At 54.9% G+C, this 12,630-nt stretch overlaps 1 protein-coding gene across 2 annotated transcripts in view; it reads left to right on the forward strand.

Moving 5' to 3' along the window:
- The first annotated feature begins 360 nt into the window (after window positions 1-360).
- LOC116952044 (cadherin-7-like) overlaps window positions 361-12,630 on the forward strand; it is a 105,377-nt gene continuing 93,107 nt past the window's right edge. Inside the window, exon 1 of one of the 2 annotated variants that reach the window (XM_032971049.2) lies at window positions 361-1,588. The gene's annotated coding sequence lies outside the window, so the exon portion shown is untranslated. The remainder of the gene's footprint in view (window positions 1,589-12,630) is intronic. The other variant, XM_032971048.2, reaches the window with a different exon arrangement.

A 12,630-nucleotide genomic window follows, 5' to 3' on the forward strand; every position in this document is an offset into this window, starting at 1 on the left:
ATCCTCCTGCTCCCTTCCTCCCCATCCCTTCTGCTCTCGCTTCCTCTCTCTTTCCATCCCTCCCTCCCTCAATCCATCCACCCTTCCATCTTTCCAACTCTCCCATCCTCAATTTTTCTCTCCATCCCTTCTGCTCCCCCTTCCCTCCCCATCCCTTCTGCTCTCGCTCCCTTCCCATCCCTCCCTACATCCCCCCCCTCCCGTTTAACTCCCCCATTCTCCATCCATCTCTCCCTCCATCCCTTTCTGCACCCCCCTTACTCTCTACCCCCCCTCCCTCCCTCCCACCGCTACCCCCCACGATGGCGCATGCCGTCCCCCATTGGCCAGGTGCGTGCCGGGCGCGAGCTCCGATTGGCCGGCAGGGTCTGTGCGGCGCTAAGTTATCAGGGGCCGATGTGGAGCGAAGCGCAGAGTGACTGTGTTTGTGTGACCGCGCGCAACTCGGCCGCCTTTGTCTCTCCCTCCTCGGTCTTGTCCTCGTAGCAGCGGCTCCATCTGTCTCTCACTCTGTCTGTCTCGCTGGCTGGCTGGGCTGGGCTGTCTCCGTCTAAGCTCCGTCGAGGCTTCTAATCAGCGGGCTGTAAGTGGTGCGTGTGAGTCTCTGTGCGCGCGCGCGCGCGTGTGTGTGTGTGTGCGCGCGCAACGGTGCGAGGTGCGACTCAGCTTGACGCATCACACGTGCGCGCCGAGTTGGTGGACTCTCCCGAGTCTTTGGCGTGCGGTGTCCACCCGTGTGAGTGTCTGCCTCCGAGCGTGCCGCTCTTGTGTGCATGCGCGCGTACGCGTGTGTTCGACTGCCTTGGCGCGTGCGTAGTGTGTGCATGTGTGTGTGAGCCCGTCTGAGTGTGTGTGTGTGTGTGCGTGCGTGAGTGAGCGTTCCATCCGTGTGGCTCTGTAAATACATAGATGTGTGTCTGTCTGTCTGTCTGCATGTGCGTACAGCGATTTGTCTGCGTGTCCGTGTGTCTGTCTGTCATAATCGGGTTTGCGGATTAACTTCCAGGTATGAGTGTGTGTGCTAAAATTGTTTAAATCCTACTCCCAAAGCCCCATTCTCCTTACTCTCTCTCTCTCTCCCCTTCTCTCTCTATCCATACATCCATCCAGTCTCTCCCTTCGCTCTATCCTTCTCAGCTCTCTCTCTCTCTTCTCTCTCCGTCTCTCAGCCTCACGCTTCGTCCTTCCTTTCGCCTGGGCGCCTCTCTCCGTTGCAATTACGATATCGCTGGCGTGCATATTCTGTATATGTAACGTATAATTAAATATACATGTAGGATTGTTTTAATATATGCACACACCTGTGTGTTTTACACAAACGCAGATTATAATTACAGCAACGGATATACCTTTCGTAGTATTATTCATTGGTAGTACTACTTGTTTAACCAATAATCGTGAGCGGAGATGAGTCCGTCGATTAGTTAAGATTAGAATGGTTGAGATATTATTCTAGAGAGAGAGAGAGAGACACACACACACAAGACCTCACCACGGATTCGCCACGGCTGGTGGAGGGAGGTGAAGAAAACAGATTAGTGGGAAGATTCGAAGACACGGACGCATCAGGCTTGGAGGAGGTGAGCGTGTAAGTGGGGTTGTGAGCGTGTGTGAGTGTGTAGGTGAGAGGGTGGTTTGCTGATCGGGTGAGTGTGTGGGTGAGCGGGCGGGTTGGTGAGTGTGTGGGTGACCGTGTGGGTGAGGTTGTGAGCGTGTGTGAGTGTGTAGGTGAGCAGGCGGGTTGGTGAGCGTGTGGGTGAGCGGGTTGGTGAGGTTGTGAGCGTGTGAATGAGGTTGTGAGCGTGTGTAGGCGAGCAGGCGGGTTGGTGAGCGTGTGGGTGAGGTTGTGAGCGTGTGGGTGAGCGGGTTGGTGAGGTTGTGAGCGTGTGAATGAGGTTGTGAGCGTGTGTAGGCGAGCAGGCGGGTTGGTGAGCGTGTGGGTGACCGTGTGGGTGAGGTTGTGAGCGTGTGGGTGAGCGGATGGGTGAGGTTGTGAGCGTGTGATTGGGGTTGTGAGCGTGTGTGAGTGTGTAGGTGAGCGGGCGGGTTGGTGAGTGTGTGGGTGAGCGTGTGGGTGAGGTTGTGAGCGTGTGTGAGTGTGTAGGTGAGCGCGTGTTGAGGCTATACGGGGGTGATTTTGTCTTCGGATGAGCCGGTGGGTTGGTGAGCGGGTGAGTGAACGAGCGAGCGAGCTGGTCGGTGATTGAGTGGGGGTGCAGATATGTGAGTGAGATTGATCGGGTGAGTGAGTGAGTGAGAGGATGAGCGAGTGAGAGGGTGGATGAGTGAGTGAGAGGATGAGGGGGTGTGTTTGAGTGAGTGAGCGAGTGAGCGAGTAAGTGAGCGGGTGAGTGTGTAAGCAAACCGGCTGATGGATGGGTGAGTGAGCGAGCGAGTAGGAGGGCCGGGTAGGTGAGTGAGAGGGTGAGTGGAACAGCGCGAGGTACGTGAGTGAGGAATTGGGTGAGCAGGTAGGTGTGAGTGAGTGAGTGGGACCTCGCGACGCAATTGCGTATCGCTTAGCAGGTATGGAAATCGCTGATGTCTCGTCTCTGTGTGTGTATGTCGCGTGTGTGTCTGTGGGGAGCAGTAGCGTAACGGTTCCATTATTTCCACCAGTCCTGGGCATCCGCTAGGTCGACTCAGCCTTAAAAAAACTAGTAGCTGGTGCAGTGTGTAAACATCGCCACATGGGAGACAAAGGCGGCCGTGCGTTGTTCTGGCCAACCGCCCGCTCGTGCAGTGTGCGGGCTTCAATCGGTGCTCGCTAACGGCACTTGCCACAATAGGCTGCTGAAGGCTATAGGGCAATCTGCGTATTGTTGGATGTCTGTATACAGTATATGCATACGTGCGTGGGTGAGCGGTGGCGCAGTGGTTAGCGCACCGTGCAACGAACTCCCGCGAATCCCCCTCACTGCCAAGATCAGCGACAGCGAATATCCGAACCGGTACCTCGGCTTCTCCTAGGTCGGCTCAGCCTTAAATGAGATGTGTATCTGGTGCCGTTTGTATAAATCATCAGCACCGGGGAGACAAATGCGGCCTGGCGCGGTGCTAGCAGCACCGGCTCCATCGCATGTCATTTGCCAGCCTTAATAGGTGCTCGCTAACTGCACTTGCCCCAAGATGCCTCGTAAACGCTGCCACGCGGGCATCTCTGTCTTTGGCTGTGAACTATTTTTCTGGCGGGACCGCTCGCTCGTGAATCGCACCTCATCAAGGCGGTAATTCATCCTCACGTGCTCATCGTATGTATCTACAGTGTGTGTATGCATGTTGAACTTCTTTCGCACCGTGCGTAGCCAACCGCGATGACTTCAATGAGGGGGTGGGGGGAGGGGATACATGCTGCTGATGATGATGTTGATGCCACTAAGCGCGCGCAAGCTGCTGATGACGATGTTGATGGTACTGCCTTGTCCGATAATGATGCTACTGCTGTTACTACTGCTGATGCTGCTGCTGATGGAGATGCTGCAGCTGATGATGATGCTGCTGTTGATGATGCTTCTTCTGATGCTGCTGCTGATGATTCTATTGCATTATCCGATAATGATGCAACTACTGTTACTACTGCTGATGCTACCTCTGCTGCTGCTGCTGATGATGATGATGGAGATGCAGCAACTGATGATGATGCTGCTGTTGATTATGCTTCTTCTAATGCTGATGATGATGTACATGCTGCTATTGGAGGAACTGCTGATAATGGTCCCACTTTATCGGCGCTGCTGATGACGACGATTGATGATGCTACTGTTGATGCTGCTGATGATGATGATGCCACCAATGCATTTGCTGCTGCTGCTGATGATGATGCTGTTTTGTTCACGATAATGATAATTGCTGCTGCTGAAGATGATCTTTATTACCAATCGCTCTCACCTTTCTAGCGACCAAATTATTTACTTGAGTGACGAGAGAGCGCTGGGTTAGGGCCGAGTCGAGGGGTGGTTTCAATTGGCTCGTAACACGCTTCACGCGCCCGATGATGATTAACCACGTACGATACTCCCTTAAGGACAGCGCGGCTCCAACACGAGACCTTACCCAATTGAAACAGACTCAACACCTCCACCAATCACCACTTAGAAACATACATATTTAATCGGCGACGTTTCAGGCAATGCCCCTTCTTCACAACACATAAAGCGACCAGAGAGGAATAGTTATAGAGAGGAGAGCGAAAACATTAGTTTGCCAGGATGCGATGTTCACCTCGGTCAAACGTTGTGACCCTAGCTACAACCGGCGCGCAAATGGCACCGCTCTTGCGAATGACCCCACAGGATCTTTAACGGCCAAGGTGAGCAAAGCGGGCATTCGCGCGGTCGCGTTGTCTCGGTGATACAACACGCGCAGTAATGCACCAGGGCGACCGCTTCGGTCCCAACCGCGAATCTCTGCAATGGTGGCTATGAGATGTTAACTACCTCGCCTTTGCTATGCAGGAGGTCGTGGGTTAGATCCCGACCCCGACGATGCCTGCTGCTCTATATTTGGAGTCTGCATCTCTCTCCTCGTGGCGAGATGTGAACTACTTCGCCTGGCTATGCAGAAGGTCGTGGCTTTGATCCCGACCCCGACGCTGATGCCTGCTGCTGTATATTTGGAGTTTGCGTGTCTCTCTCTCTCGCACCTCGTGGTCGCGTAAATTTTTCTCCAGCCCCTCCGGTTTGTCTCAACCACATTTACAATGAGCATCGCAACGTTCAGAGCGTTCGGCCGCCGTACATTTCCGCCGCGGTGATGAAGCCCCACTTGGGTGAACGATCATTTGTGACGGCCAGGTGGCTTCCGAAAAAGAAAAGCAACAAGAAGAGCCACGTAGCTCGATGGGGAAATAAAAATACAAATTGTAAAATAAATAAATGATTCGAAGCAAGATGATAACGGTCGGCTCAATTTAGTCACTGGATGCCAGATCCATGTCACCACCCAAATAAGGGCCATTGACCCCAAAACGTCGGTCGCATTTTATTTGTATGGAAGCATGCGTTTGGTAGACGCGCGGCGAAGGGGGTTAGATCGTTGTGTCGTTGAACCCCTCCGCCACCACCCGACACAGCCAATTAGTAAGGGGTTTGTCAACGAAACAAAACGTGCCAGTTAGTCACGCAATCTAAGCCCCCCAAAATACAAACTTCATTGTGGATAACATTGGTCGCAAAAAAACTCCGTGATAAAACGCGGGGAAGTTTCCCGGGGTCATGGGGGGGGATGGAAGGTGACGGGTCGGGTGGGAGGGGGGGGGGGGCTGTCACGGGTCGGGGGGGGGTCATGGGTGGGGTCATGAGGACGACAGGATGAGAGCGCCCTCCCCTGGTTTGTCGCTTGCAATGGAACTCGATTCCGCGCGACAGTTCCCGCAGCTGGCGGTGGGTGGCGTCGTCACGGCGACGATCTGATCGCTGTTGTCTGTCACCGGTCGGGTGGGTGGGAGGGAGAAGCGGTAGCGTAGCGGTTAGCGCGCTGCGCTACCAACCCGGCCATCGATTCCCGCTCGCGGCCACCGCGTAGTGACGATTATCTGCACCGGCACCTGTGTGGGTGGGTGGGAGGGAGGGCGTGGGCGTCCCCTGAGCCTCTAACCCTGGCTATCGCCTGACGAGGTTGGTTGTAATCACCGGCGAAACGTCGTGTCGTGGATTTACCCTCCAGCGCGCCGGTGTTGCTGTGCCAGTAACGAGCTGGCGAAATTCGTTACGTGACAAACCTTACTAATTGAATGTTCCGGGTGGCGGAGGATTTTTACGACGAATCGAAATATTTATTTATTTATTTTAAAACCCTCTATTACGGATCAAATATAGGACGTACCCGGTGCATTGTGTAAAGATCGCCACTGGGGAGACAAAGGCGGCCGGGCGCGATGCCGACCATCCCACCCTCTTGTTGTGCCGTGCCGGCCTTAATAGCTGCTATTCGCTATCCGCACTTGACCTCAACGTCTGTTAAGGCCCTACTGGGGGATCCTTGATTTGTCTGCGTGGCTGTGTGTCTTCTTGTTTGCGTGTGTCTATATGCGCGTAGCTATGTTTGTCCGCGCGTGTAGCTGCCGGTCGGTTTTCGCTGTGGCTATGGTCAGCAGTGCCACTTGTGGTGGGATGAAGCGTGGGTACCCCAAACTCTCGCGAGACGCCTGCGCGACGTGGATGAGTAGAAGTAACCCCCTCGAGATTGTCTCTGTGGCGCAGCCTCGAGTGGAGGCCCTTTAACCAGCAGTGAGATGCAGCTGGGGGAGAGAGATGGGATGACAGTGATGACGTCACTTTTACTCGCCTCAATTTAAAGGCCGAAACAGGGAGACTTACTCACAATTGTGGCCATCGCCTGACGAAGCCGCTTGCGACCACCAGCGAAACGTCGTACTCGGATTTGTAAATGTTGGCGGTGTACTTTCCGACACAAACCGGTTTTGCCGAATCAGGAACTACATTTTTTTTGCACGGTCTGTTTACGCGACAAACCATCCTAATTGGCTGTGTCGGCTTGGTGGCGGGTTTAACGACACATTTAACAACCCTTTATTATGAGAGGTAGGAGAGATAGGAGACAGAGTGGATGAGGAATGAGCGCAGAGAGAGATAGACTTTTGACTTTTAAGCAACTTTTATTGCCGCCAGCAGCAACAGCACTGGAGGCGATTCCGATATGAAATACACAAAGTCACCAGTAACACAAATGAAAACAAACGCTATAAATCCACGCGCTGTGGCGCTAAAAGCACCGCGCACAACACGAAAGAAAAGTCACGTGGTGGTGGTTGTGGTGGTCATCGCGCGCGGCATGGTGACGAGCGAGCGCTTCAGAAGGTGAACACGAGGAGGGTGCCGTCCACGCTGGTACAGAAGGCTCGTCTGGCTCCCCAGCGTTGGAAGAAGACGCGCTGCACATCACCGACATGTGTGTGATATGCGTGGTCCAGCCGGAGCCGCGCCTTAAGCAGGCCCCTGAACACTGGAAGCACAGAGCAGCCGTCAGTGTCACCTTCCAGCATCTTTTTTCTCGTTCTGTACACCGCCATCTTCGCCTGAGCACAGGCGAAGTTGGCGAGGTCATGGCGCTTGTTAGCCAGGTAAGGCACCACCCCATATACGAAGCTGCTGTTGTAGAAGGGCACCCCCAGTTTCCTGAAGATCTCCCCCAAAAGGCGGAACATTGGTTTGAGCCGCTGGCAGCGTAAGTACTGGTGGGGCAGATCCTCCCTGGCACCACAGGAAATGCACGAGTCTGTTACCCCTGGCGAGATTCGGCTGAGCCACACGGCCGATGGCAACGTGCAGTGTGCCAATCTCCACTGGAGGTCACCGCAGCGTTTGGCTACGGGAGACTTTGTACATTTGTTTCCACTGAGGGGCGGCCGCAATGAGGGGAGAGAAATGGTCTCTCCATTTTGTGTCCGGTAGGTCGACCAGGTCCCGGGAGAGAGGGAGGAGAGAGCGAGAGAGAGAGAGAGGGAGGGAGAGGCGTTGTGTGAAGTCTTTCGCGTGCGCCGCGATGCTTCACACGAAATGTCCCCCGCCCCTACCACCCCCCTGGGTGCTTCCATCCCTCCGTGGCCCTCGCGACTTCACCAACTGGGCCGTGGTCGCCTCCCCCCCCCCCCGTCTCGGCCCGCGCCGTGTCTCGTCACACGGAGCCACGGGAGGAGCCACGGAGGAGCCACGGAGGAGCCACGGAGGAGCCACGGGGACTCTTCTCCCGCTCCGCCCACCTCCTCCTCGTTCATCAGCGGCCACGTTCGTTCAGTCACGTGGTGTCTCGCGAGCCACGCGAAGTCCCCCCTGTCACAGTCGCGGGGGTCACTCATTGGCAACTGAACCGATTTGTTTTTATTGTTGTTGTTGTTGTGTTGGGTGGGGGAACTTAGCGCGCCAGCTAATTGCATTTAATGTTTTATTCACGTAGCGCCTTTGTCCAAGGCACTATACGAGGGTTATGCGTGGTACAATGAGGTCAGCTAAAGGTGATACGGTAGATAGGGATGGGTATGGGGAGGGAGGTTTAGAGGGAACGGGAATTACGGTGGGTACCTTGGGATGAAGGGAAGGATGGGGCCAGGGAGAAAAAGGTGGTGGTGGGGGTGGGTCTTGAGGAAGGAGCGGAATCTCAACAGGGAGCGTGCTCGCTTCACGTGGAGGGGAAGTTCGTATGCCGAACTTCTTTCGCACCGTACGTAGCCAACCGTGCACATCGGATGGCGCGCGGGAGACGTGAAAACAAACTGAACGCAGCAACAAGAAGTCAAAAATAAATTCACGAGTTGTCGATCTTCATTTGAAAGTGCCATAGCTACCAGGGGCTTCCTAATAATCGATTGCAGGTAACGAGGGTAGCTAGATCTGTGGGACCTTCTTTTGTGTCGGTTACCGAATCAAAACAATTATGAAAAAAGAATAATAGGCGTTTACCCCTTTCTGGCAATGTAGCCTGCTCATCCTGGAGCTACTGATGCTTCGATACTTTGCATTAATTGCGTTTGTGACCGTTCGCCTTGTTTCTTTTTGTTGCGTCGTCCGCTGGTCTAAGAGCGGTGGCGAGACACAGTCGCAAAGAAGATGTCTGTCTCTGGGGGAGGTCAACCGATGCCAAAGACGACGGGTGTAGCGTCTCACCAGAGCACGTTTGTCTGCATGCGTTGCCTCGCACATAGGCGCGTGTGTCTTTGTGTGTCTGTGTGTGCGCGTGTCTATGTGGGGAGCGGTAGTGTAGCGGGTAGCACGCCGCTCTACGAACCCGGCAGTGACGATTATCTGAACCGGTCCTGGGCCTCCCTTACGTAGACTCAGCCTCAAATGAGTACCTGGTGCGGTGTGTAAACATCGTCACTGGGGAGACAAAGGCGGCCGGGCGTGGTGTTGGCCTTGCGTGCCGTGCCGGCTATGGTAGGTGCTCGCTAACAGCACTTGTCCCGACAGACTGTTAAGGCTATACGGGGGATCTTTGTCTTTGCCTATAGGGTGACAGTGTGGCTCGCTTCGCGTACCTTACAGTGTCGCGGTTCGAATCCCAGCGGCCGCCCTGGTCGAAATTGTTGCGTGGCGTTTGCCATACCCGGCGCTGCACCGCCCCCCCCTGCCCCCCCATAACGCGAAAGATTGATCACATTCGGAGACATCAAGTCAAGTTTAGATTTCTCTTGGGGGGGGGGGGGTGACACACGCAACGCGAGACTGAATATTTTTTATATATGAATGCTCGTATTGACGTGGGACGATGATTGGACCGGCAAAGAGGCCCCCGGGGGAAGAGAGCGAGTTGAGTTCCCCCCCCCCCCCGCCGCGAGTGATGAGAGCGACGGGGGATTGCGACTGCGAGGAGCTTCTGATGCCTAGTTGCTGAGTGGAGATCGTGGGGAGGGCTGAGCGGAGAACAGGCCACGTCTCTGATAACGGCACGGCTCAGAGAGAGAGAAATACACAAATATTGCCTTTATACTAACATTGTCCATAGACTAACATTGCCCATAGACTAACATTGCTCATAGACTCACATTGCCCATAGACTAACATTGCCTATAGACTAACACTGCCCATCGACTAACATTGCCCATAGACTAACATTGCCTATAGACTAACATTACCCATACACTAACACTGCCCATCCACTAACATTGCCTCTAGACTAACATTGCCCATAGACTAACACTGCCCATCGACTAACATTGCCCATAGACTAACATTGCCTATAGACTAACATTGCCTATAGACTAACACTGCCCATCGACTAACATTGCCTCTAGACTAACATTGCCCATACACTAACATTGCCCGTACACTAACATTGCCCAAAGACTAACATTGCCTATAGACTAACATTACCCATACACTAACACTGCCCATACACTAACATTGCCCAAAGATTAACATTACCTCTAGAGTTACAAGTTGTTGAGTAAGTATCGTGGAGAGAGCTCAGTGGAGGTAAGAGCACGATCGCCCCCGCGTCTTTGAGAAAGGATTTCACGGACTGTCGGGGCGAGTGGTGCACCTATGAAGGCCGGCACGGCACAAGAATTGGTTGGTAGCCAGCACCACGCCCGGCCACCTTTGTCTCCCCAGTGGCGATGTTTTACACACCGCGCGAGGTACTCAATCTGAGTCGACCTAGGGGAGGAGGCCCGAGACCAGTTCAGATAATCGTCACCCGGTGTCGGTCGTGGCCGTGAGCGGGAATCGAACTCGGGTGGCCGGTTTCGTAGCGCGGTGTGCTAACCACTGCACCACCGCTCCCGACAACACGCTCCGTCACGCGCACTCTTTCTTTCTCATACACACGCGCGCGCTCTCTCTGCCTCTCACACATCTTCTTCTTACACTCGTGGTTTGCGCTCTCTCTCTCTGTGTCTTCTGTGACCCTCTGGGCTCTAGCGAGAGGGCACGCGCGCGCCCCAGGCCTCGTGACGGACACGCGGCCCCACAGCTCACAGAGCGACGATTATATTCGTATGCGCACCGCAGTGTTCGTGTGTGTGTGTGAGATACAGAGTGTGTGTGTGTGTGACGGAGGGTGTGTGTGTGCGAGAGGGAGGGTGTGTGTGTGTCAGAGAAAGCGTGTGTGTGGGAGATAGAGAGAGATTGAGTGTGTGAGAGAGAGGGTGTGTATGGGAAGCCTTCATAGGTGCTCGCTAACAGCGATCACCTACTTGGTGCGGTGTGTAAGTAGGTGGCTTCGTGTCGTGTTGAGATAGTATCTGGGTGAGCAGATCATTAAGTCGCTGGATTAGTGAGAGATTGGGTGAGTGGACTGCTGAGTTTCTGGTATGTTACTTCGTGTATGACTGGGTGAGTGAGCGAACCGGTTAACTGGGTGAGTGAGTGGTTTTGGGTGGGTGGGTGGGTGAGTGAGTGAGTGACTGCGTGTACGGGTGGTTACGTGGTTGAGTGAGTGAGTGTCCTGATGAGTGAGTGACTGGGTTAAAATGCGGCCGAGTGGCTCTGCAGGGGTGAGAGTGAATGGGTGCGATCTGTGTTGGTGTGATTGAGTGATGGATTGAGTCACCGTGTAAGTGCGTTAGCGAGCGCGCGAGCCAACGAGTGAGCCAGCGAGCCAGCGAGCGAGTGAGCGAGCCAGCGAGTGAGCCGGCGAGCTAGTGACTCTACCGCTCGAGCGGTCGGTGAGGAATCGCGTATGGCTGATCTGGTGAGCATCGCAAGGTGAGTGCGAGCATAGGAGGAGCAGAGGGCATTCCAGGTGCTGGAGCTGATAAGAGTCTTCATCCCCCGCATCCCCCTCCGCCCCCTCCGCCGCCCCCCCCCCTCTTCGCCCCTACCCAAATCCGTCATTCCCATCACACTGAGTGGTTTGTGGTTCTATACATAGGCCAGTTAAGGCTGCTTACGAACCTTGTTACGTGGGGCTGAGCACGCTGCTGCACGCGGTGATTAGTGGCGTTGCGCAATCGCGCCGCTCACGTCCAATGGCGACTCGCAGCGAATTGGTGAACCGATTCCGCGGGGGGGGGGGGGGGGGGGGGATGCGGGGGGGGGGGGTGCTCACTTTACTACGTGCGGGGCCCACTCAAGATGGGATGAGTCTCATTCGCAAGAGTGACCTTGGCGTGTGCGTGCTTGTATGTGAGTATGTGGGGGAGCGGTAGTGTAGTGGTTAGCGCACTGCGCTATGGAAACCCAGGAGATCCGAGTTTGAATTCCCGCTCGCGGGCCGAGAACGGTGGCGAATATCCGGACCGGTCCTGGGACTCCTTTAGATTGCCTCGGCCTCAAACGAATACCCGGTGCGCTGTGTAAAACATCAGCACTTGGGAGGCTAGGTGCGGCCGGAGGTGTGGTGCTGGCCACAGTACCCGGTCTCGCGTGCGCCCGTGCCTTGCCTCCAATAGGCGCTCGCTAACCGCGCTTGTGCGTGGCAGGGAGGCTGCGGTCAGGTGGTCATCTTCCTGAGCGTGGAGTTGCGCTAACCGCTGCGCCACCGCTCCGGCCCATTAATTGTTTCATCGCTATAAATAACCGCACGGCGAGAGCCGGGACTACTGTTTGAACGCGGTTGAGGCTCCGTGGTTTCAAGCAGACAGGGGGGAGGGAGAGGAGGGAGTTGGGGGGGGGGTAAAGGGAGATGAGAGAGGGAAAAGAGTCCCAAGGTGGGGTGGGAGAGAGATGAATGGGGTAGTGTGTGGGGAGAGCGGTGAGAGATACGTAGAGATGCCCTATACACGTGCGCCCATAATACAATCATACATTTTCAGCGTGAATCGTCGCCAGAACCGGTCCTGGACCGCCTCCTAGGTCGACTCAGCCTCAAATGGAGTACCTGGCGTGGTGTGTATTGAACATCGCCTCTAGGGAGACACAAAGCGGACGGACGTGGTGCCGGCCAGCCACTCCCCCTAGTGTGCTGTCGCTGGCCGTCACAGGTGCTGTTCGTCTACATCACTTGCCCGAGTAAAAAGCCCGCTCAGGCTATACGGGGGATCTTTGCCTTACCTTTGTGTGTGCGTGTTTGTCCACGTGATGCACAGTGCACGGATTCAAATTAAGATAAATGCTTTCTTTGCGTAGTTCGTGTGTGTTGTGTGTGTGTATCCCACGTGGCGTAAGGAACGTTGATATTAAGATGGATCTTGTGTATGTGCGGGTGTGTACGTAGGTCGACTCATCCTAAAGC

This window comes from Petromyzon marinus, chromosome 45 (assembly GCF_048934315.1).
Source record: "Petromyzon marinus isolate PM22_M1 ecotype Great Lakes invasive population chromosome 45, UKy_Petmar_22M1.pri1.0, whole genome shotgun sequence".
Classification (NCBI taxonomy): Eukaryota; Metazoa; Chordata; class Hyperoartia; order Petromyzontiformes; family Petromyzontidae; genus Petromyzon; species Petromyzon marinus.